The following is a 20,808-nucleotide window of genomic DNA, read 5'->3' on the forward strand; positions in this document are numbered from 1 at the left end:
TTTTGTAGACATGTGAAAGTCATGTTCTGAAGTGCAGGTGGTTTTGTTTGGAGAGAACATCGGCTACGTGTCAGATGTGTATCCAAGCAGTAATGGGTCGCCATAGCTGCAAATATTAGTGAAAAATATGAAGTGTTGTCAGCTGAAGTCTGAAGATTCAGACGACCGTACGGACGAAGTACGCAAAAGTTCCGCTAGGCCGCGCCCCTTTAGCTCAGTGGTAGAGCACTGGTCTAGTAAACCAGGAGTCGTGAGTTCCATCCTCACAGGAGGAAGACGAATTTTGGAAATCAGTTGCACGTCATGGCCGTATAGCAAACAGTATCTGTGATGGCGAACAATTAGCGAGAGGCGTTTTATTAAGAATTACTCTCAGATGTGATTAAGGCGAATGGCGCTGATAAAGCATTTGCCAAAGCGGTACGGCATAAGGTGGGACGAGGCATTCTGAATTACATTTTATAGATGTATTTCTCACAAATCTCTGAGCCTCCCGCGGTCGTCGTCTTCGTCGTCGTCGTCGTCGTCGTCGCCGCCGCCGCTTCTGCAGAATTAGCAAATGGCCATCGTAGCAAATGCGGCGAGGGACACCCTGCCATCGATTCCGATTGCGCAAAGTGTGTGGTCTTGTTTTCCTGTCTATGTTTGGTCGGTCTCGTAAGAGGTTGAATGTAACGAATGGGTGGGAAAGAGTAAGGGGCAGCGGCTGTGTGGAACGAAAACACAATTCCTCAGGGGGTGTGAGCGTTTCGAGATGAATCGTATATAAGTTATACTTGGTCGTCAGTGACCGTGTGGCCTAATGGATAAGGCGTCGGACTTCGGATCCGAAGATTGCAGGTTCGAATCCTGTCACGGTCGTGTTTTTCCAGTTCTGAGAAACAAACATACCGTTTTAATGTAGCAATTGTGCAGTACGAAACCGTCTGAATGTTGCTGTTGACCATTTTGTGCTTGAAGATGGTCTTGAGCTTGAAACACACACAAGAAGACCGGTGTTAACTAGCGAAATGGTCGGCAGAGTGCCCTCACCGCGAGGTTTGACTGGCACTTGCACATCTAAAACAACGTCGGAAATTAACTCGTTCGGCTTTTGAGTCACGTCAAGTATGTGTGTTAATTTTGACGCCGCTAGCTCATCAGATTGTCATGCAATTCCTTTACCTCTCAGAAATGATTATGAAATAAAAGTGAAGTACGTGACGAGTGTCGTTAGGAAAATATTAGGCAGCATGGAGAGATTCTGTATGGGACCAACCAACCCAAACGAGTACTGTGTGATCTGCTACCCAGGAGGTACCCAACGAGGCAGCAAGGCTAGCTTAGTCGGTAGAGCATGAGACTCTTAATCACAGGGTCGTGGGTTCGAGCCCTTCGCTGGGCGGAACGGAATTTTTCTCCACTGCAGATGTAAATTACCGATTTTCTGATTAACGTGATGTAATGGAAATAGCAACTTTAAAATTTGCCTACGTCTCAATCAGTCGCAAGAAAACTGTATTTGAAGGTGAAGGTGATTTTGTAGACATGTGTGAATGTCATGTTCTGAAGTGCAGGTGATTTTGTTTGGAGAGAACATCGGCTACGTGTCAGATGTGTATCCAAGCAGTAATGGGTCGCCATAGCTGCAAATATTGGTGAAAAATATGAAGTGTTGTCAGCTGAAGTCTGAAGATTCAGACGACCGTACGGACGAAGTACGCAAAAGTTCCGCTAGGCCGCGCCTCTTTAGCTCAGTGGTAGAGCACTGGTCTAGTAAACCAGGAGTCGTGAGTTCCATCCTCACAGGAGGAAGACGAATTTTGGAAATCAGTTGCGCGTCATGGCCGTATAGCAAACAGTATCTGTGATGACGAACAATTAGCGAGAGGCGTTTTATTAAGAATTACTCTCAGATGTGATTAAGGCGAATGGCGCTGATAAAGCATTTGCCAAAGCGGTACGGCATAAGGTGGGACGAGGCATTCTGAATTACATTTTATAGATGTATTTCTCACAAATGTCTGAGCCTCCCGCGGTCGTCGTCGTCGTCGTCGTCGTTGCCGCCGCCGCTTCTGCAGAATTAGCAAATGGCCATCGTAGCAAATGCGGCGAGGGACACCCTGCCATCGATTCCGATTGCGCAAAGTGTGTGGTCTTGTTTTCCTGTCTATGTTTGGTCGGTCTCGTAAGAGGTTGAATGTAACGAATGGGTGGGAAAGAGTAAGGGGCAGCGGCTGTGTGGAACGAAAACACAATTCCTCAGGGGGTGTGAGCGTTTCGAGATGAATCGTATATAAGTTATACTTGGTCGTCAGTGACGGTGTGGCCTAATGGATAAGGCGTCGAACTTCGGATCCGAAGATTGCAGGTTCGAATCCTGTCACGGTCGTGTTTTTCCAGTTCTGAGAAACAAACATACCGTTTTAATGTAGCAATTGTGCAGTACGAAACCGTCTGAATGTTGTTGTTGACCATTTTGTGCTTGGAGATGGTCTTGAGCTTGAAACACACACAAGAAGACCGGTTTTAACTAGCGAAATGGTCGGCAGAGTGCCCTCACCGCGAGGTTTGACTGGCACTTGCACATCTAAAACAACGTCGGAAGGTAACTCGTTCGGCTTTTGAGTCACGTCAAGTATGTGTGTTAATTTTGACGCCGCTAGCTCTGCAGATTGTCATGCAATTCCTTTACCTCTCAGAAATGATTATGAAATAAAAGTGAAGTACGTGACGAGTGTCGTTAGGAAAACATTAGGCAGCATGGAGAGCTTCTGTATGGGACCAACCAACCCAAACGAGTACTGTGTGATCTGCTACCCAGGAAGTACCCAACGAGGCAGCACGGCTAGCACAGTCGGTAGAGCATGAGACTCTTAATCACAGGGTCGTGGGTTCGAGCCCTTCGCTGGGCGGAACGGAATTTTTCTCCACTGCAGATGTAAATTACCGATTTTCTGATTAACGTGATGTAATGGAAATAGCAACTTTAAAATTTGCCTACGTCTCAATCAGTCGCAAGAAAACTGAAGGTGAAAGTGATTTTGTAGACATGTGAAAGTCATGTTCTGAAGTGCAGGTGGTTTTGTTTGGAGAGAACATCGGCTACGTGTCAGATGTGTATCCAAGCAGTAATGGGTCGCCATAGCTGCAAATATTAGTGAAAAATATGAAGTGTTGTCAGCTGAAGTCTGAAGATTCAGACGACCGTACGGACGAAGTACGCAAAAGTTCCGCTAGGCCGCGCCCCTTTAGCTCAGTGGTAGAGCACTGGTCTAGTAAACCAGGAGTCGTGAGTTCCATCCTCACAGGAGGAAGACGAATTTTGGAAATCAGTTGCGCGTCATGGCCGTATAGCAAACAGTATCTGTGATGGCGAACAATTAGCGAGAGGCGTTTTATTAAGAATTACTCTCAGATGTGATTAAGGCGAATGGCGCTGATAATGCATTTGCCAAAGCGGTACGGCATAAGGTGGGACGAGGCATTCTGAATTACATTTTATAGATGTATTTCTCACAAATCTCTGAGCCTCTCGCGGTCGTCGTCGTCGTCGTCGCTGCCGCCGCTTCTGCAGAATTAGCAAATGGCCATCGTAGCAAATGCGGCGAGGGACACCCTGCCATCGATTCCGATTGCGCAAAGTGTGTGGTCTTGTTTTCCTGTCTATGTTTGGTCGATCTCGTAAGAGGTTGAATGTAACGAATGGGTGGGAAAGAGTAAGGGGCAGCGGCTGTGTGGAACGAAAACACAATTCCTCAGGGGGTGTGAGCGTTTCGAGATGAATCGTATATAAGTTATACTTGGTCGTCAGTGACCGTGTGGCCTAATGGATAAGGCGTCGGACTTCGGATCCGAAGATTGCAGGTTCGAATCCTGTCACGGTCGTGTTTTTCCAGTTCTGAGAAACAAACATACCGTTTTAATGTAGCAATTGTGCAGTACGAAACCGTCTGAATGTTGCTGTTGACCATTTTGTGCTTGAAGATGGTCTTGAGCTTGAAACACACACAAGAAGACCGGTGTTAACTAGCGAAATGGTCGGCAGAGTGCCCTCACCGCGAAGTTTGACTGGCACTTGCACATCTAAAACAACGTCGGAAAGTAACTCGTTCGGCTTTTGAGTCACGTCAAGTATGTGTGTTAATTTTGACGCCGCTAGCTCTGCAGATTGTCATGCAATTCCTTTACCTCTCAGAAATGATTATGAAATAAAAGTGAAGTACGTGACGAGTGTCGTTAGGAAAATATTAGGCAGCATGGAGAGATTCTGTATGGGACCAACCAACCCAAACGAGTACTGTGTGATCTGCTACCCAGCAGGTACCCAACGAGGCAGCACGTCTAGCTCAGTCGGTAGAGCATGAGACTCTTAATCACAGGGTCGTGGGTTCGAGCCCTTCGCTGGGCGGAACGGAATTTTTCTCCACTGCAGATGTAAATTACCGATTTTCTGATTAACGTGATGTAATGGAAATAGCAACTTTAAAATTTGCCTACGACTCAATCAGTCGCAAGAAAACTGTATTTGAAGGTGATTTTGTAGACATCTGTGAAAGTCATGTTCTGAAGTGCAGGTGATTTTGTTTGGAGAGAACATCGGCTACGTGTCAGATGTGTATCCAAGCAGTAATGGGTCGCCATAGCTGCAAATATTAGTGAAAAATATGAAGTGTTGTCAGCTGAAGTCTGAAGATTCAGACGACCGTACGGACGAAGTACGCAAAAGTTCCTCTAGGCCGCGCCTCTTTAGCTCAGTGGTAGAGCACTGGTCTAGTAAACCAGGAGTCGTGAGTTCCATCCTCACAGGAGGAAGACGAATTTTGGAAATCAGTTGCGCGTCATGGCCGTATAGCAAACAGTATCTGTGATGGCGAACAATTAGCGAGAGGCGTTTTATTAAGAATTACTCTCAGATGTGATTAAGGCGAATGGCGCTGATAAAGCATTTGCCAAAGCGGTACGGCATAAGGTGGGACGAGGCATTCTGAATTACATTTTATAGATGTATTTCTCACAAATCTCTGAGCCTCCCGCGGTCGTCGTCTTCGTCGTCGTCGTCGTCGTCGCCGCCGCCGCTTCTGCAGAATTAGCAAATGGCCATCGTAGCAAATGCGGCGAGGGACACCCTGCCATCGATTCCGATTGCGCAAAGTGTGTGGTCTTGTTTTCCTGTCTATGTTTGGTCGGTCTCGTAAGAGGTTGAATGTAACGAATGGGTGGGAAAGAGTAAGGGGCAGCGGCTGTGTGGAACGAAAACACAATTCCTCAGGGGGTGTGAGCGTTTCGAGATGAATCGTATATAAGTTATACTTGGTCGTCAGTGACCGTGTGGCCTAATGGATAAGGCGTCGGACTTCGGATCCGAAGATTGCAGGTTCGAATCCTGTCACGGTCGTGTTTTTCCAGTTCTGAGAAGCAAACATACCGTTTTAATGTAGCAATTGTGCAGTACGAAACCGTCTGAATGTTGCTGTTGACCATTTTGTGCTTGGAGATGGTCTTGAGCTTGAAACACACACAAGAAGACCGGTTTTAACTAGCGAAATGGTCGGCAGAGTGCCCTCACCGCGAGGTTTGACTGGCACTTGCACATCTAGAACAACGTCGGAAAGTAACTCGTTCGGCTTTTGAGTCACGTCAAGTATGTGTGTTAATTTTGACGCCGCTAGCTCTGCAGATTGTCATGCAATTCCTTTACCTCTCAGAAATGATTATGAAATAAAAGTGAAGTACGTGACGAGTGTCGTTAGGAAAACATTAGGCAGCATGGAGAGCTTCTGTATGGGACCAACCAACCCAAACGAGTACTGTGTGATCTGCTACCCAGGAGGTACCCAACGCGGCAGCACGGCTAGCTCAGTCGGTAGAGCATGAGACTCTTAATCACAGGGTCGTGGGTTCGAGCCCTTCGCTGGGCGGAACGGAATTTTTCTCCACTGCAGATGTAAATTACCGATTTTCTGATTAACGTGATGTAATGGAAATAGCAACTTTAAAATTTGCCTACGTCTCAATCAGTCGCAAGAAAACTGTATTTGAAGGTGAAGGTGATTTTGTAGACACGTGAAAGTCATGTTCTGAAGTGCAGGTGGTTTTGTTTGGAGAGAACATCGGCTACGTGTCAGATGTGTAGCCAAGCAGTAATGGGTCGCCATAGCTGCTAATATTAGTCAAAAATATGAAGTGTTGTCAGCTGAAGTCTGATGATTCAGACGACCGTGCGGCGAAGTACGCAAAAGTTCCGCTAGGCCGCGCCTCTTTAGCTCAGTGGTAGAGCACTGGTCTAGTAAACCAGGAGTCGTGAGTTCCATCCTCACAGGAGGAAGACGAATTTTGGAAATCAGTTGCGCGTCATGGCCGTATAGCAAACAGTATCTGTGGTGGCGAACAATTAGCGAGAGGCGTTTTATTAAGAATTACTCTCAGATGTGATTAAGGCGAATGGCGCTGATAAAGCATTTGCCAAAGCGGTACGGCATAAGGTGGGACGAGGCATTCTGAATTACATTTTATAGATGTATTTCTCACAAATCTCTGAGCCTCTCGCGGTCGTCGTCGTCGTCGTCGTCGTCGTCGCCGCCGCCGCTTCTGCAGAATTAGCAAATGGCCATCGTAGCAAATGCGGCGAGGGACACCCTGCCATCGATTCCGATTGCGCAAAGTGTGTGGTCTTGTTTTCCTGTCTATGTTTGGTCGGTCTCGTAAGAGGTTGAATGTAACGAATGGGTGGGAAAGAGTAAGGGGCAGCGGCTGTGTGGAACGAAAACACAATTCCTCAGGGGGTGTGAGCGTTTCGAGATGAATCGTATATAAGTTATACTTGGTCGTCAGTGACCGTGTGGCCTAATGGATAAGGCGTCGGACTTCGGATCCGAAGATTGCAGGTTCGAATCCTGTCACGGTCGTGTTTTTCTAGTTCTTAGAAACAAACATACCGTTTTAATGTAGCAATTGTGCAGTACGAAACCGTCTGAATGTTGCTGTTGACCATTTTGTGCTTGGAGATGGTCTTGAGCTTGAAACACACACAAGAAGACCGGTGTTAACTAGCGAAATGGTCGGCAGAGTGCCCTCACCGCGAGGTTTGACTGGCACTTGCACATCTAAAACAACGTCGGAAAGTAACTCGTTCGGCTTTTGAGTCACGTCAAGTATGTGTGTTAATTTTGACGCCGCTAGCTCTGCAGATTGTCATGCAATTCCTTTACCTCTCAGAAATGATTATGAAATAAAAGTGAAGTACGTGACGAGTGTGACGTTAGGAAAACATTAGGCAGCATGGAGAGATTCTGTATGGGACCAACCAACCCAAACGAGTACTGTGTGATCTGCTACCCAGCAGGTACCCAACGAGGCAGCACGGCTAGCTCAGTCGGTATAGCATGAGACTCTTAATCATAGGGTCGTGGGATCTAGCCCTACCCTGGGCGGAACGGAGTTTTTCTCCGCTGCAGATGTAAATTACCGATTTTCTGATTAACGTGATGTAATGGAAATAGCAACTTTAAAATTTGCCTACGTCTCAATCAGTCGCAAGAAAACTGAAGGTGAAGGTGATTTTGTAGACATGTGAAAGTCATGTTCTGAAGTACAGGTGGTTTTGTTTGGAGAGAACATCGGCTACGTGTCAGATGTGTATCCAAGCAGTAATGGGTCGCCATAGCTGCAAATATTAGTGAAAAATATGAAGTGTTGTCAGCTGAAGTCTGAAGATTCAGACGACCGTACGGACGAAGTACGCAAAAGTTCCGCTAGGCCGCGCCCCTTTAGCTCAGTGGTAGAGCACTGGTCTAGTAAACCAGGAGTCGTGAGTTCCATCCTCACAGGAGGAAGACGAATTTTGGAAATCAGTTGCGCGTCATGGCCGTATAGCAAACAGTATCTGTGATGGCGAACAATTAGCGAGAGGCGTTTTATTAAGAATTACTCTCAGATGTGATTAAGGCGAATGGCGCTGATAAAGCATTTGCCAAAGCGGTACGGCATAAGGTGGGACGAGGCATTCTGAATTACATTTTATAGATGTATTTCTCATAAATCTCTGAGCCTCTCGCGGTCATCGTCGTCGTCGACGTCGCCGCCGCCGCTTCTGCAGAATTAGCAAATGGCCATCGTAGCAAATGCGGCGAGGGACACCCTGCCATCGATTCCGATTGCGCAAAGTGTGTGGTCTTGTTTTCCTGTCTATGTTTGGTCGGTCTCGTAAGAGGTTGAATGTAACGAATGGGTGGGAAAGAGTAAGGGGCAGCGGCTGTGTGGAACGAAAACACAGTTCCTCAGGGGGTGTGAGCGTTTCGAGATGAATCGTATATAAGTTATACTTGGTCGTCAGTGACCGTGTGGCCTAATGGATAAGGCGTCGGACTTCGGATCCGAAGATTGCAGGTTCGAATCCTGTCACGGTCGTGTTTTTTAAGTTCTGAGAAACAAACATACCGTTTTAATGTAGCAATTGTGCAGTACGAAACCGTCTGAATGTTGCTGTTGACCATTTTGTGCTTGGAGATGGTCTTGAGCTTGAAACACACACAAGAAGACCGGTGTTAACTAGCGAAATGGTCGGCAGAGTGCCCTCACCGCGAGGTTTGACTGGCACTTGCACATCTAAAACAACGTCGGAAAGTAACTCGTTCGGCTTTTGAGTCACGTCAAGTATGTGTGTTAATTTTGACGCCGCTAGCTCTGCAGATTGTCATGCAATTCCTTTACCTCTCAGAAATGATTATGAAATAAAAGTGAAGTACGTGACGAGTGTCGTTAGGAAAACATTAGGCAGCATGGAGAGATTCTGTATGGGACCAACCGACCCAAACGAGTACTGTGTGATCTGCTACCCAGGAGGTACCCAACGAGGCAGCACGGCTAGCTCAGTCGGTAGAGCATGAGACTCTTAATCACAGGGTCGTGGGTTCGAGCCCTTCGCTGGGCGGAACTGAATTTTTCTCCACTGCAGATGTAAATTACCGATTTTCTGATTAACGTGATGTAATGGAAATAGCAACTTTAAAATTTGCCTACGTCTCAATCAGTCGCTAGAAAACTGTATTTGAAGGTGAAGGTGATTTTGTAGACATGTGAAAGTCATGTTCTGAAGTGCAGGTGGTTTTGTTTGGAGAGAACATCGGCTACGTGTCAGATGTGTAGCCAAGCAGTAATGGGTCGCCATAGCTGCTAATATTAGTCAAAAATATGAAGTGTTGTCAGCTGAAGTCTGAAGATTCAGACGACCGTGCGGCGATGTACGCAAAAGTTCCGCTAGGCCGCGCCTCTTTAGCTCAGTGGTAGAGCACTGGTCTAGTAAACCAGGAGTCGTGAGTTCCATCCTTACAGGAGGAAGACGAATTTTGGAAATCAGTTGCGCGTCATGGCCGTATAGCAAACAGTATCTGTGATGGCGAACAATTAGCGAGAGGCGTTTTATTAAGAATTACTCTCAGATGTGATTAAGGCGAATGGCGCTGATAAAGCATTTGCCAAAGCGGTACGGCATAAGGTGGGGCAAGGCATACTGAATTACATTTTATAGATGTATTTCTCACAAATCTCTGAGCCTCTCGCGGTCGTCGTCGTCGTCGTCGTCGTCGTCGTCGTCGCCGCCGCCGCTTCTGCAGAATTAGCAAATGGCCATCGTAGCAAATGCGGCGAGGGACACCCTGCCATCGATTCCGATTGCGCAAAGTGTGTGGTCTTGTTTTCCTGTCTATGTTTGGTCGGTCTCGTAAGAGGTTGAATGTAACGAATGGGTGGGAAAGAGTAAGGGGCAGCGGCTGTGTGGAACGAAAACACAATTCCTCAGGGGGTGTGAGCGTTTCCAGATGAATCGTATATAAGTTATACTTGGTCGTCAGTGACCGTGTGGCCTAATGGATAAGGCGTCGGACTTCGGATCCGAAGATTGCAGGTTCGAATCCTGTCACGGTCGTGTTTTTCCAGTTCTGAGAAACAAACATACCGTTTTAATGAAGCAATTGTGCAGTACGAAACCGTCTGAATGTTGCTGTTGACCATTTTGTGCTTGGAGATGGTCTTGAGCTTGAAACACACACAAGAAGACCGGTGTTAACTAGCGAAATGGTCGGCAGAGTGCCCTCACCGCAAGGTTTGACTGGCACTTGCACATCTAAAACAACGTTGGAAAGTAACTCGTTCGGCTTTTGAGTCACGTCAAGTATGTGTGTTAATTTTGACGCCGCTAGCTCTGCAGATTGTCATGCAATTCCTTTACCTCTCAGAAATGATTATGAAATAAAAGTGAAGTACGTGACGAGTGTCGTTAGGAAAACATTAGGCAGCATGGAGAGATTCTGTATGGGACCAACCAACCCAAACGAGTACTGTGTGATCTGCTACCCAGCAGGTACCCAACGAGGCAGCACGGCTAGCTCAGTCGGTAGAGCATGAGACTCTTAATCACAGGGTCGTGGGTTCGAGCCCTTCGCTGGGCGGAACGGAATTTTTCTCCACTGCAGATGTAAATTACCGATTTTCTGATTAACGTGATGTAATGGAAATAGCAACTTTAAAATTTGCCTACGTCTCAATCAGTCGCAAGAAAACTGTATTTGAAGGTGAAGGTGATTTTGTAGACATGTGTGAAAGTCATGTTCTGAAGTGCAGGTGATTTTGTTTGGAGAGAACATCGGCTACGTGTCAGATGTGTATCCAAGCAGTAATGGGTCGCCATAGCTGCAAATATTAGTGAAAAATATGAAGTGTTGTCAGCTGAAGTCTGAAGATTCAGACGATCGTACGGACGAAGTACGCAAAAGTTCCGCTAGGCCGCGCCTCTTTAGCTCAGTGGTAGAGCACTGGTCTAGTAAACCAGGAGTCGTGAGTTCCATCCTCACAGGAGGAAGACGAATTTTGGAAATCAGTTGCGCGTCATGGCCGTATAGCAAACAGTATCTGTGATGGCGAACAATTAGCGAGAGGCGTTTTATTAAGAATTACTCTCAGATGTGATTAAGGCGAATGGCGCTGATAAAGCATTTGCCAAAGCGGTACGGCATAAGGTGGGACGAGGCATTCTGAATTACATTTTATAGATGTATTTCTCACAAATCTCTGAGCCTCCCGCGGTCGTCGTTGTCGTCGCCGCCGCCGCTTCTGCAGAATTAGCAAAACGGCCATCGTAGCAAATGCGGCGAGGGACACCCTGCCATCGATTCCGATTGCGCAAAGTGTGTGGTCTTGTTTTCCTGTCTATGTTTGGTCGGTCTCGTAAGAGGTTGAATGTAACGAATGGGTGGGAAAGAGTAAGGGGCAGCGGCTGTGTGGAACGAAAACACAATTCCTCAGGGGGTGTGAGCGTTTCCAGATGAATCGTATATAAGTTATACTTGGTCGTCAGTGACCGTGTGGCCTAATGGATAAGGCGTCGGACTTCGGATCCGAAGATTGCAGGTTCGAATCCTGTCACGGTCGTGTTTTTCCAGTTCTGAGAAACAAACATACGGTTTTAATGAAGCAATTGTGCAGTACGAAACCGTCTGAATGTTGCTGTTGACCATTTTGTGCTTGGAGATGGTCTTGAGCTTGAAACACACACAAGAAGACCGGTGTTAACTAGCGAAATGGTCGGCAGAGTGCCCTCACCGCGAGGTTTGACTGGCACTTGCACATCTAAAACAACGTTGGAAAGTAACTCGTTCGGCTTTTGAGTCACGTCAAGTATGTGTGTTAATTTTGACGCCGCTAGCTCTGCAGATTGTAATGCAATTCCTTTACCTCTCAGAAATGATTATGAAATAAAAGTGAAGTACGTGACGAGTGTCGTTAGGAAAACATTAGGCAGCATGGAGAGATTCTGTATGGGACCAACCAACCCAAACGAGTACTGTGTGATCTGCTACCCAGGAGGTACCCAACGAGGCAGCACGGCTAGCTCAGTCGGTAGAGCATGAGACTCTTAATCACAGGGTCGTGGGTTCGAGCCCTTCGCTGGGCGGAACGGAATTTTTCTCCACTGCAGATGTAAATTACCGATTTTCTGATTAACGTGATGTAATGGAAATAGCAACTTTAAAATTTGCCTACGTCTCAATCAGTCGCAAGAAAACTGTATTTGAAGGTGAAGTTGATTTTGTAGACATGTGTGAAAGTCATGTTCTGAAGTGCAGGTGATTTTGTTTGGAGAGAACATCGGCTACGTGTCAGATGTGTATCCAAGCAGTAATGGGTCGCCATAGCTGCAAATATTAGTGAAAAATATGAAGTGTTGTCAGCTGAAGTCTGAAGATTCAGACGACCGTACGGACGAAGTACGCAAAAGTTCCGCTAGGCCGCGCCTCTTTACCTCAGTGGTAGAGCACTGGTCTAGTAAACCAGGAGTCGTGAGTTCCATCCTCACAGGAGGAAGACGAATTTTGGAAATCAGTTGCGCGTCATGGCCGTATAGCAAACAGTATCTGTGATGGCGAAGAATTAGCGAGAGGCGTTTTATTAAGAATTACTCTCAGGTGTGATTAAGGCGAATGGCGCTGATAAAGCATTTGCCAAAGCGGTACGGCATATGGCGCCAGCTCCAGCCCCAGCGCCAGCACCAGCACCACCACCAGTGCCTGCACCGCCAGTGGGACCTGCCGTCTCCCGCCATCTCCCGGTCGTCCCCATCCCCCACACCTCTTCCCGTCCCTCTCCCGCTGTGAAACGTCCCAGCGGCACCCCAGCCTCTTCTGCTCCCAAGAAGTCGCAGACTCTCCCCCCTCCAACCCCCCAGGATGCCATGGATACCACCTCACCTTCCCTATCTACTCCCTCCTCTACCTCCCCCTCCTACAGGTACCTCCTTTCTCACCCTGATCCCTCTCTCCTGGAGGCCCGCAATCTTACCCTTCTCCTCCGCCAGCACTTCCCCGGTGCCCCGATCTCCCTTCTCACCCCCCGTCGGGACTCCGTCCTGATCACATCCCCCAGCCCCACCCTCCACTCCGACATCCTCTCCCGCATTCCCCTCAAACGGTTTGGTCCCCATGCCTCCCTTGCCCCTGCTCCCCCCCCCTCCTCATCCCGACAACCCCAGCCGCCCCGTCGCCCACCGACCCTCACTGCCGTGATCACTCGGCTTAGCCCGATGATCACGGAGGAGGAGGTGTTGGCAGAGCTGAAGGCCCATCCCTATCTAGAGGTTCGAGCTGTCCGCCGGATTCACAATCCAGCCGGCCCCACCCGCCTCATGCGGGTGTTCTCCGAGCATGCTCCCTCCATAGACCTCCTCCTCAAGGAGGGTGCCCTCCTTTTCAACCGCCGTTATAAGGTCGACCCCTCCCGCTCCCCTCCACAGTCCATCCGCTGCCAGAGGTGCTTGCGCTATAATGCACATCCTACATCTGAGTGCCGCGAGGCCCCCGTCTGCCCGCACTGCAAAGAAGCGCACTTCCTCCGGCAGTGCCCTAACCTTCAGTCCCCCCCCTCCTGTAACACCTGTAACCTCCAACACCCAACCTACTCCCAAAAGTGCAAGGCCCGACCCCCTCCCTCCGCTCCTGAACTCACTGTCCCTGTCCGCTCCTTGGATGCCCCCACCCCTCCCGGCAATTCCCTCCGTCCCCCCCCCCCACAGCTGAGGACATCATCCGCTTTGTAACCGTTGTCCTTCAGAACATCCACCCCTTTCAGCGCCCCCACACCCTCCAGCAGGTATCCCTTGCCGCCCGTTCCGTCTTCCAGCTCAACACTTACGCCACCTACTCCCATAACCAGGCCCATTTTACCTTCTCCCGTCTCGACACCCTCGTCTAAATTCCCACTATGGCGCGACAGCAACGTATCCTGTTTAACAACATCCGTTCCCTTCCTGTCAACAAGAATCTCCTTATGCATACCCTCACCACCCACCGCGTGGATGCCTTCCTCCTAAACGAAACATTCCTCCAGCCCCACCATACTGTCCATACCTCGCCCTACCTCCTTCACCGCTCTGACAACCCCCTCCCGATAGCGCGTGGCGGAGTTGCCATTGGCCACCATCGCCAGATCCCTGTTCGGCTCCAACCCCTCCTTCCCAACCCCACGGAACACCTGATCCTTAGTCTATTCTTCCCCGGCCTCACCGTTACCTGCGCCACCATCTATGTCCGCCCCTCTGCCCCTATTCCTTTTGACTTCCTTTCCCACATCGACCGTACCTTCTCCTCCTACGTGATTGCCGCAGATCTCAATATCCATAGTCGCTCCGCCACCCAGTTACGGCGGTGGCATCGGTTCCTCGCCACCATCCAAGGAGATGTCCTTCCTCTTCCCCAACACACCCGCCCTGAATCCAATACCACACCCGATGTCGTCCTAGCCTCCCCCAATCTCCTTGGCCGCATAGCGGTGGACGTCCTCGACCCTATTGGCAGTGACCATCTCCCTGTCCTTCTTACCATATCAGACGGTCGTCGCCCCCGTCCCGATCCTCGCCTTGACCCTCCCCCCCAGTATGTCCATGATTACTCCCGTGCCGACTGGAATGCATACCGGGATACCCTTACTACCTGGGTCGATAGCCACCCCCTCACCTACCACCGCCCACATGACATAACCCATGCCGCATCCTTTCTCCAGCAGACCTTGTCTGAGGCCGTGGAGGCCCACATCCCTACCGTCGCCATCCACCCGCACCGTCCCACTTTACCCCCACAGGCCGTCCTCCTCCTTCGAGAATCCCGTCGTCTCTACCGTGCCTTCCTCCACACGCGTGACCGGGACATACTACAACGCCACCGCCAACTCCAGAGACACATCCGGAACTTGCTCGCGGCTAAGAAACGCCGGGACTGGCGACAGACATGCACCCGTCTTAATGCTACCCTACCTATTAACTCGTCCAAATACTGGTCAGCCTTCCGCCGCCTTACTGGATCAAAACCCCCCCCTTACTATCCTCTCCTTCATAATGACAATCCCTTTCCTGACAACCTTAGTAAGGCCAACCATTTTGCCTCCTACCTCACCGATGTCTTTACCATCCCTGACGATCCCCAGTTCGATTATTCCCTCTTCCCCGATGTCCGCGATCGAACTGACACCTCTATCCCTCCACTAGCTCCTGGCTTCCAGTACTTGGACAACATTACACACACTGAACTCAATACCCCTATAACTACTCAAGACATCATCGATATACTCCGCACCAAACGCAACACTGCTCCTGGTCACGACCGTGTTACTTACCGTCACCTCCGTGAAGCTCCCGCCCCCTTCCTCTCCACCCTGGCCAGGCTGTACAATGTGGTCTTGTCCACCGGCTTCTACCCCGACCTGTGGAAAACCTCCCGGATCCTGATGTTCCTCAAACCCGATAAACCACCTTCTGCTGCCTCCTCCTACCGTCCTATAAGCCTTACCTCGGTCTTCAGCAAGGTCCTGGAATCCATTCTAACCCGCCGCATCCACCAGCATCTCCACCGGCACCGCTTCCTTCCCTCCACCCAATGTGGCTTTCGACCATCCTTCTCTGCCGATGACCTTCTCCTTCACCTCACTCACCTCCTCTCCGAACAACTCAACTCCCGTCGCTCCGCCATATTCCTCTCCCTTGACCTTGAACGCGCCTATGACCGAGTGTGGCATTCTGGTCTCCTCTTCAAGCTCCAAACCTTTGCTCTTCCTATTAACTACGTCCGTCTGATCGCCTCCTTCATTTCCCACCGCCCTTCCTATGTCACTATCCACAACACTGATTCCTACACCTTCTACCCCTCTGCCGGTGTGCCCCAAGGTTCCGTCCTTTCCCCTCTTCTTTACCTTCTTTATACGGCGGACATGCCTCCACCTGCAGCCCCCCTTCACCTTCTCCAGTACGCCGATGACACCGCCTTCCTTGCCCTTGCCCCCACCCTGCAACGCTCCCAACACCTTCTCCAATCCCATCTTGACCGGTTCACCTCTTGGTGTAACCAGTGGTTGCTCAAGGTCAATCCTTCCAAGACCCAGGCAATCATCGTAGGCAAAACCACCCCTTCCTTCCGTCTCCTTGATTTCTATCTTACCATTTATGGCCGTCCTATTAACCTCACACCCACCCTCAAGTACCTTGGCGTCACCCTTGACCGTCGCCTCTCCTGGACCCCTCATCTCCGGACAATCCAAGCCAAGGCACGCTCCCGACTCCACCTCCTGAAGCTCCTTTCTGGCCGCACATGGGGTCTGGACCCCTCCACCGTCCTCCACACCTATAAATCTCTCATCCGCCCTATCCTCTGTTATGCCCATCCCGCCTGGATCTCTGCCCCGCCTACCTTTTACAAATCCCTTCAAATCCTTGAACGGCATACACTCCGCCTCGCCTATCGCATCCGCCTCCCTTCCCCCACGCGGCTCCTCTATGACCTCATCCCCTTCCCACACCTCCTTCTCTTCCTCCAACGGATACGGATCCTCTACACCTCCCGCAAGCTTGATCCTCCCCACCCGCTTGTCTCTTCCATCCTCTCCCACCCCAACCCACTGCCGCGCCTGTACTCCTGTATCCCACCTGCTCTCCTTCTTCACACTCTCCACACCCTCTCCCAAGGTGGCTTCCGCCGACTCCCCCTCCCGGATGATGCCCTCCTCCCCTCCATCTACCCCTCCTACCAACTTTGAGCCTTGCCTTCCCCTCTCCTCTCATTTTCCTGTGGGCACCCTCTCTCCCTTCTCTCCCTCCCTCTCTCCCTCCTTTCATCCTTACCTCCCCTCCCCCTCTCCCTGGGCTTCCACCCCCCTTTTTTCGTTTTCTCCCCTCCTCCTCCCTGGCATCCTATCTCCCCCTCCCTCCTTCCCTCCCCCTGTTTTTTCCCTTGGCAGGCCCCCAGCTTTTCGGTGTGGACAGTGCCCCTGCAAGCGCCGAAGCCCATCTCCGCAGTGTCCGTGTCTTTCGTCCCGTCTGTGCCTCGAGTGTTTCTTCGTTTTCTGCTCCACCGTTCACCTGTGCTAGTGTTCTCTGTTCCGTGCTGTGCTGCCCGTCTTTTTAAAACTGAAACAGTGCTGCGTCGGTGAACGACTTCATTTCTTTTTATTCTCTGTTGTCTTCTGATTTTTGTCCTCCATGTCTGTGTTTTGAGATTATGTCTTCCTGTTTTTATCTCTTGTATGTTTCTTGTGGCCGAAGAGCGGCATATTAGGCCGCTGCCGGCCTACCTTTGTAGGTATAAAATGACAATAAAGGAAAAAAAAAAAAAAAAAAAAAGGTACGGCATAAGGTGGGACGAGGCATTCTGAATTACATTTTATAGATGTATTTCTCACAAATCTCTGAGCCTCCCGCGGTCGTCGTCTTCGTCGTCGTCGTCGTCGTCGCCGCCGCCGCTTCTGCAGAATTAGCAAATGGCCATCGTAGCAAATGCGGCGAGGGACACCCTGCCATCGATTCCGATTGCGCAAAGTGTGTGGTCTTGTTTTCCTGTCTATGTTTGGTCGGTCTCGTAAGAGGTTGAATGTAACGAATGGGTGGGAAAGAGTAAGGGGCAGCGGCTGTGTGGAACGAAAACACAATTCCTCAGGGGGTGCGAGCGTTTCGAGATGAATCGTATATAAGTTATACTTGGTCGTCAGTGACCGTGTGGCCTAATGGATAAGGCGTCGGACTTCGGATCCGAAGATTGCAGGTTCGAATCCTGTCACGCTCGTGTTTTTCCAGTTCTGAGAAACAAACATACCGTTTTAATGTAGCAATTGTGCAGTACGAAACCGTCAGAATGTTGCTGTTGACCATTTAGTGCTTGGAGATGGTCTTGAGCTTGAAACACACACAAGAAGACCGGTGTTAACTAGCGAAATGGTCGGCAGAGTGCCCTCACCGCGAGGTTTGACTGGCACTTGCACATCTAAAACAACGTCGGAAAGTAACTCGTTCGGCTTTTGAGTCACGTCAAGTATGTGTGTTAATTTTGACGCCGCTAGCTCTGCAGATTGTCATGCAATTCCTTTACCTCTCAGAAATGATTATGAAATAAAAGTTAAGTACGTGACAGGTGTCGTTAGGAAAACATTAGGCAGCATGGAGAGATTCTGTATGGGACCAACCAACCCAAACGAGTACTGTGTGATCTGCTACCCAGGAGGTACCCAACGAGGCAGCACGGCTAGCTCAGTCGGTAGAGCATGAGACTCTTAATCACAGGGTCGTGGGTTCAAGCCCTTCGCTGGGCGGAACGGAATTTTTCTCCACTGCAGATGTAAATTACCGATTTTCTGATTAACGTGATGTAATGGAAATAGCAACTTTAAAATTTGCCTACGTCTCAATCAGTCGCAAGAAAACTGTATTTGAAGGTGAAGTTGATTTTGTAGACATGTGTGAAAGTCATGTTCTGAAGTGCAGGTGATTTTGTTTGGAGAGAACATCGGCTACGTGTCAGATGTGTATCCAAGCAGTAATGGGTCGCCATAGCTGCAAATATTAGTGAAAAATATGAAGTGTTGTCAGCTGAAGTCTGAAGATTCAGACGACCGTACGGACGAAGTACGCAAAAGTTCCGCTAGGCCGCGCCCCTTTAGCTCAGTGGTAGAGCACTGGTCTAGTAAACCAGGAGTCGTGAGTTCCATCCTCACAGGAGGAAGACGAATTTTGGAAATCAGTTGCGCGTCATGGCCGCATAGCAAACAGTATCTGTGATGGCGAACAATTAGCGAGAGGCGTTTTATTAAGAATTACTCTCAGATGTGATTAAGGCGAATGGCGCTGATAAAGCATTTGCCAAAGCGGTACGGCATAAGGTGGGACGAGGCATTCTGAATTACATTTTATAGATGTATTTCTCACAAATCTCTGAGCCTCTCGCGGTCGTCGTCGTCGTCGTCGTCGTCGTCGTCGCCGCCGCCGCTTCTGCAGAATTAGCAAATGGCCATCGTAGCAAATGCGGCGAGGGACACCCTGCCATCGATTCCGATTGCGCAAAGTGTGTGGTCTTGTTTTCCTGTCTATGTTTGGTCGGTCTCGTAAGAGGTTGAATGTAACGAATGGGTGGGAAAGAGTAAGGGGCAGCGGCTGTGTGGAACGAAAACACAATTCCTCAGGGGGTGTGAGCGTTTCGAGATGAATCGTATATAAGTAATACTTGGTCGTCAGTGACCGTGTGGCCTAATGGATAAGGCGTCGGACTTCGGATCCGAAGATTGCAGGTTCGAATCCTGTCACGGTCGTGTTTTTCCAGTTCTGAGAAACAAACATACCGTTTTAATGTAGCAATTGTGCAGTACGAAACCGTCTGAATGTTGCTGTTGACCATTTTGTGCTTGGAGATGGTCTTGAGCTTGAAACACACACAAGAAGACTGGTTTTAACTAGCGAAATGGTCGGCAGAGTGCCCTCACCGCGAGGTTTGACTGGCACTTGCACATCTAAAACAACGTCGGAAAGTAACTCGTTCGGCTTTTGAGTCACGTCAAGTATGTGTGTTAATTTTGACGCCGCTAGCTCTGCAGATTGTCATGCAATTCCTTTACCTCTCAGAAATGATTATGAAATAAAAGTGAAGTACGTGACGAGTGTCGTTAGGAAAACATTAGGCAGCATGGAGAGATTCTGTATGGGACCAACCAACCCAAAAGAGTACTGTGTGATCTGCTACCCAGGAGGTAACCAACGAGGCAGCACGGCTAGCTCAGTCGGTAGAGCATGAGACTCTTAATCACAGGGTCGTGGGTTCGAGCCCTTCGCTGGGCGGAACGGAATTTTTCTCCACTGCAGATGTAAATTACCGATTTTCTGATTAACGTGATGTAATGGAAATAGCAACTTTAAAATTTGCCTACGTCTCAATCAGTCGCAAGAAAACTGTATTTGAAGGTGAAGGTGATTTTGTAGACATGTGAAAGTCATGTTCTGAAGTGCAGGTGGTTTTGTTTGGAGAGAACATCGGCTACGTGTCAGATGTGTAGCCAAGCAGTAATGGGTCGCCATAGCTGCAAATATTAGTGAAAAATATGAAGTGTTGTCAGCTGAAGTCTGAAGATTCAGACGATCGTACGGACGAAGTACGCAAAAGTTCCGCTAGGCCGCACCTCTTTAGCTCAGTGGTAGAGCACTGGTCTAGTAAACCAGGAGTCGTGAGTTCCATCCTCACAGGAGGAAGACGAATTTTGGAAATCAGTTGCGCGTCATGGCCGTATAGCAAACAGTATCTGTGATGGCGAACAATTAGCGAGAGGCGTTTTATTAAGAATTACTCTCAGATGTGATTAAGGCGAATGGCGCTGATAAAGCATTTGCCAAAGCGGTACGGCATAAGGTGGGACGAGGCATTCTGAATTACATTTTATAGATGTATTTCTCATAAATCTCTGAGCCTCTCGCGGTCGTCGTCGTCGTCGTCGTCGACGTCGCCGCCGCCGCTTCTGCAGAATTAGCAAATGGCCATCGTAGCAAATGCGGCGAGGGACACCCTGCCATCGATTCCGATTGCGCAAAGTGTGTGGTCTTGTTTTCCTGTCTATGTTTGGTCGGTATCGTAAGAGGTTGAATGTAACGAATGGGTGGGAAAGAGTAAGGGGCAGCGGCTGTGTGGAACGAAAACACAATTCCTCAGGGGGTGTGAGCGTTTCGAGATGAATCGTATATAAGTTATACTTGGTCGTCAGTGACCGTGTGGCCTAATGGATAAGGCGTCGGACTTCGGATCCGAAGATTGCAGGTTCGAATCCTGTCACGGTCGTGTTTTTCCAGTTCTGAGAAACAAACATACCGATTTAATGTAGCAATTGTGCAGTACGAAACCGTCTGAATGTTGCTGTTGACCATTTTGTGCTTGGAGATGGTCTTGAGCTTGAAACACACACAAGAAGACTGGTTTTAACTAGCGAAATGGTCGGCAGAGTGCCCTCACCGCGAGGTTTGACTGGCACTTGCACATCTAAAACAAC

At 49.2% G+C, this 20,808-nt stretch overlaps 22 non-coding genes across 22 annotated transcripts; all 22 read left to right on the forward strand.

The window, feature by feature from the left end:
- The first annotated feature begins 788 nt into the window (after window positions 1–788).
- Window positions 789–861, forward strand: Trnar-ucg (transfer RNA arginine (anticodon UCG)). The gene has a single exon. It is a non-coding gene; the product is annotated as a tRNA-Arg (tRNA).
- Window positions 862–1,722: 861 nt separating this feature from the next.
- On the forward strand, window positions 1,723–1,794 carry Trnat-agu (transfer RNA threonine (anticodon AGU)). Its single transcript has one exon. It is a non-coding gene; the product is annotated as a tRNA-Thr (tRNA).
- Window positions 1,795–2,298: 504 nt separating this feature from the next.
- On the forward strand, window positions 2,299–2,371 carry Trnar-ucg (transfer RNA arginine (anticodon UCG)). Its single transcript has one exon. It is a non-coding gene; the product is annotated as a tRNA-Arg (tRNA).
- A 1,423-nt stretch (window positions 2,372–3,794) lies between these two features.
- Window positions 3,795–3,867, forward strand: Trnar-ucg (transfer RNA arginine (anticodon UCG)). The gene has a single exon. It is a non-coding gene; the product is annotated as a tRNA-Arg (tRNA).
- An 855-nt stretch (window positions 3,868–4,722) lies between these two features.
- On the forward strand, window positions 4,723–4,794 carry Trnat-agu (transfer RNA threonine (anticodon AGU)). The gene has a single exon. It is a non-coding gene; the product is annotated as a tRNA-Thr (tRNA).
- A 510-nt stretch (window positions 4,795–5,304) lies between these two features.
- Trnar-ucg (transfer RNA arginine (anticodon UCG)) lies at window positions 5,305–5,377 on the forward strand. The gene has a single exon. It is a non-coding gene; the product is annotated as a tRNA-Arg (tRNA).
- Window positions 5,378–5,827: 450 nt separating this feature from the next.
- On the forward strand, window positions 5,828–5,900 carry Trnak-cuu (transfer RNA lysine (anticodon CUU)). The gene has a single exon. It is a non-coding gene; the product is annotated as a tRNA-Lys (tRNA).
- Window positions 5,901–6,235: 335 nt separating this feature from the next.
- Trnat-agu (transfer RNA threonine (anticodon AGU)) lies at window positions 6,236–6,307 on the forward strand. Its single transcript has one exon. It is a non-coding gene; the product is annotated as a tRNA-Thr (tRNA).
- Window positions 6,308–6,814: 507 nt separating this feature from the next.
- On the forward strand, window positions 6,815–6,887 carry Trnar-ucg (transfer RNA arginine (anticodon UCG)). Its single transcript has one exon. It is a non-coding gene; the product is annotated as a tRNA-Arg (tRNA).
- Window positions 6,888–8,315: 1,428 nt separating this feature from the next.
- Trnar-ucg (transfer RNA arginine (anticodon UCG)) lies at window positions 8,316–8,388 on the forward strand. The gene has a single exon. It is a non-coding gene; the product is annotated as a tRNA-Arg (tRNA).
- A 450-nt stretch (window positions 8,389–8,838) lies between these two features.
- Trnak-cuu (transfer RNA lysine (anticodon CUU)) lies at window positions 8,839–8,911 on the forward strand. The gene has a single exon. It is a non-coding gene; the product is annotated as a tRNA-Lys (tRNA).
- Window positions 8,912–9,831: 920 nt separating this feature from the next.
- Trnar-ucg (transfer RNA arginine (anticodon UCG)) lies at window positions 9,832–9,904 on the forward strand. Its single transcript has one exon. It is a non-coding gene; the product is annotated as a tRNA-Arg (tRNA).
- Window positions 9,905–10,354: 450 nt separating this feature from the next.
- Trnak-cuu (transfer RNA lysine (anticodon CUU)) lies at window positions 10,355–10,427 on the forward strand. Its single transcript has one exon. It is a non-coding gene; the product is annotated as a tRNA-Lys (tRNA).
- Window positions 10,428–10,765: 338 nt separating this feature from the next.
- Trnat-agu (transfer RNA threonine (anticodon AGU)) lies at window positions 10,766–10,837 on the forward strand. Its single transcript has one exon. It is a non-coding gene; the product is annotated as a tRNA-Thr (tRNA).
- A 496-nt stretch (window positions 10,838–11,333) lies between these two features.
- Trnar-ucg (transfer RNA arginine (anticodon UCG)) lies at window positions 11,334–11,406 on the forward strand. The gene has a single exon. It is a non-coding gene; the product is annotated as a tRNA-Arg (tRNA).
- Window positions 11,407–11,856: 450 nt separating this feature from the next.
- On the forward strand, window positions 11,857–11,929 carry Trnak-cuu (transfer RNA lysine (anticodon CUU)). Its single transcript has one exon. It is a non-coding gene; the product is annotated as a tRNA-Lys (tRNA).
- A 5,571-nt stretch (window positions 11,930–17,500) lies between these two features.
- Window positions 17,501–17,573, forward strand: Trnar-ucg (transfer RNA arginine (anticodon UCG)). Its single transcript has one exon. It is a non-coding gene; the product is annotated as a tRNA-Arg (tRNA).
- Window positions 17,574–18,023: 450 nt separating this feature from the next.
- Trnak-cuu (transfer RNA lysine (anticodon CUU)) lies at window positions 18,024–18,096 on the forward strand. Its single transcript has one exon. It is a non-coding gene; the product is annotated as a tRNA-Lys (tRNA).
- A 920-nt stretch (window positions 18,097–19,016) lies between these two features.
- On the forward strand, window positions 19,017–19,089 carry Trnar-ucg (transfer RNA arginine (anticodon UCG)). The gene has a single exon. It is a non-coding gene; the product is annotated as a tRNA-Arg (tRNA).
- A 450-nt stretch (window positions 19,090–19,539) lies between these two features.
- Trnak-cuu (transfer RNA lysine (anticodon CUU)) lies at window positions 19,540–19,612 on the forward strand. Its single transcript has one exon. It is a non-coding gene; the product is annotated as a tRNA-Lys (tRNA).
- Window positions 19,613–19,948: 336 nt separating this feature from the next.
- On the forward strand, window positions 19,949–20,020 carry Trnat-agu (transfer RNA threonine (anticodon AGU)). Its single transcript has one exon. It is a non-coding gene; the product is annotated as a tRNA-Thr (tRNA).
- A 507-nt stretch (window positions 20,021–20,527) lies between these two features.
- On the forward strand, window positions 20,528–20,600 carry Trnar-ucg (transfer RNA arginine (anticodon UCG)). The gene has a single exon. It is a non-coding gene; the product is annotated as a tRNA-Arg (tRNA).
- Window positions 20,601–20,808: the final 208 nt, after the last annotated feature.

The sequence above is a fragment of the Schistocerca gregaria genome, chromosome 11 (genome assembly GCF_023897955.1).
Source record: "Schistocerca gregaria isolate iqSchGreg1 chromosome 11, iqSchGreg1.2, whole genome shotgun sequence".
NCBI lineage: Eukaryota > Metazoa > Arthropoda > Insecta > Orthoptera > Acrididae > Schistocerca > Schistocerca gregaria.